This window comes from Montipora foliosa, chromosome 12 (assembly GCF_036669935.1).
Source record: "Montipora foliosa isolate CH-2021 chromosome 12, ASM3666993v2, whole genome shotgun sequence".
In the NCBI taxonomy this organism is placed as follows: domain Eukaryota; kingdom Metazoa; phylum Cnidaria; class Anthozoa; order Scleractinia; family Acroporidae; genus Montipora; species Montipora foliosa.
The window spans coordinates 31,437,749-31,440,248 of NC_090880.1; the positions used below are offsets into that span (position 1 = coordinate 31,437,749).

Below are 2,500 nucleotides of genomic sequence, written 5' to 3' on the forward strand. Positions count from 1 at the left end.
CTATCATGAACTATCGTACGCGTGGTCAAACGAGGAAAACTATCATGGACTATCATGAAGAATTTGAACAAGCTCAAACTGAATGATAGTTGATGATAGTCGATGATAGTGCATGATAGTTGGTGGTCAAACGGAAGCTCGCGCTCAACTATCATCGACTATCATCGACTATCATGAGCCGTTTGACCAGGGCTTAAAACAGCGGCAAATATTGACAACAAACCCTGTTATTTTTTTCCCTTTAACAACGTTCATTGCTATGTTTTGTGAAACTAAAAATAAATTATAAACTAATTATGTCAACTGTCACATGACTGCTGGGGGATTGTGTGCTTTTTCGAGTTTATGGGACTCTTTGCAAAGGGCGAGTTAAGTTAATTCAACAAAGTAAGCTGCTTTTTCCATTTAGAGACTGAAAATGTCAGCAAAGGTGCTCTAGTTCAATGTGCAAAGCGCTTTTTTTGGCTTTTGATGCCAGCAAAACAGTTCACCACACTAGAAAATTTTTATTCGAGGGCCACTTGCTACTGGCTCACAAAGACTACAGAATTTGCCACATGGATGAATACATTTCACCAATGAAGGTGAGTGATGGAATAACATTACAATAGTTGCAATAATAATCTGCCCTGAATTGAATTTCCCCTACCCCTCAATATAGATTCTACGCCCCCTTCTTTGTCAGTGCCAAAAATCGGCCAAGAGAACTGAAGCACTAAGTTGCACAGAATTAGTCAGACAGGTAGAAAACCCTCAAGGATCAAAGGCAGGAGCTGGATATTAAGCAGAGAAAAATCGAGAACGAAAACAAAAACTTTCACAAAAAAACATGAAGGTAAGTATTTGGGTTTAGCTCATTAGGACAATGACATGCCAATGCCTTTTACAGTACTAACCCCCCCAGGCTGTTGGCTGTAATCAGTAAAAATTTCCAATGTTCCCCTGAGGTGCAGACGAGGGAAACAAAATGAACTGTTTCCTGAGAGACCAGTCATTGAGTGATTTGTTATATAGCACAAATAGGAAAACGTGCAATGGGAACAGCAATGGTGGTCGTCGGTCAACATTTGCGGGCAACAGTGCACTGTTACCCTCTGACGTCATAGATTTTGCACTGTTGCCCGCTCAGAGACTTTTGAACGGCAAAAGTGTTATTGTTAGATGTCATGTGACCTTGAAGTAACCAATGAGAGCATGTTGGAGGCAAAAACAGTTATATAACAAAAATAATTATTATTCAACATAACACACTTTTGCTGGAAAAACAAGATCAGCAACACAAATCAAATGTTGAATTGAGAGAAGAAAATGTCATGCTTCACAAAAAAGGACAATGTTATAGAGACAACACAATTTTCAAGAAAAATATTGGACTGACATAAAAATTAATACCATGCACATGTAACCCTGTGAAAAAGCACCCCAAATGCCTAAATTTCCAATATAGGTTTTAGTCAGAACAAACTTTTCCTTATCACAGACAAAATTCTTATGGTCGTTAATTTTCTTTCTAGTGCAAATAATATTGAACAAAACAAATAGTGTATTGTAATAATCAAATGATGTATGTTGAGTATTTTTTCCTTTCATTTTCCTGAATTTGTTCTCCACCTATATATATCTGTTTGGGTCAAGTTAGCAGAAAATTGGGGAATCCACTCAAAAGAGACACTTGTAATACCACTGGCAGTACTAAATCCTAACATTACTCAAGAACAATGACAATATTATTTGTGTTCCTTTAATATATGTTTTACAACTAAAGGAGACACTGCATTTAGCTCTCTTGTGCACCATACAATTTCACAAGTCACTAGTCAACCACTAAACAGAAGGAGGAAAGAACTTATATGATCCAGACAAAATGGGAAATTTTGGTGGTGAACATTCTCCAGACCTGTTTGAAAATATTTTCCATGCCACAATGTATTTACAATAATGAAAAGGGTTTTCCGTGAACCAAGAAAGCTAATCTGAGGAGAGTAAAAGTAGGTTGCTGTACTACTGCACAACTTCAGTTTCTTCATAAAGCAGGTATGGCTACCATTTCCTACAGACAAAAACAATGATAAAACCATTCCACAGAAAGTGAATGATGACAGTGTAAGCACAAGGGGAAAGATAATACCTTACATTATGAAATTTTGAACCACGGATACTGTGTTTTAATGTGTATTATTTGAATAATCAACTATGTAATAATCGATTTGCATGATGGCATCATTTACTAAGAAATTGAGTTGCTTCTATTGTCAGGCAAATTTAAATTATTGTTTCCGATATTCCCTCAGACTCTATGAATGTTGATGAATAAAAACCTCAACTTCATCTCAGTTTTTATTAACCGATATTCACCTTGCCTTCGGCGAATAATAATTGTTAATAATTATTATTTGGTGTTCATACTAATTTTTAGTGTAATAGAATTTTCAGTCAGGGGTACGCATCTAACTAAAGCTGTAAGGCTTATTACTATTTTTATCATTATTATTATTATTAT

The 2,500-nt window shown here is 35.9% G+C and overlaps 1 long non-coding RNA gene across 1 annotated transcript in view; it reads right to left on the bottom strand.

The window, feature by feature from the left end:
• Positions 1-1,722: 1,722 nt before the first annotated feature.
• Positions 1,723-2,500, bottom strand: part of LOC137979244 (uncharacterized) — a 1,663-nt gene continuing 885 nt past the window's right edge. The window contains exon 2 of the long non-coding RNA XR_011118272.1: positions 1,723-2,050. This is a non-coding gene — a long non-coding RNA (uncharacterized lncRNA). The remainder of the gene's footprint in view (positions 2,051-2,500) is intronic.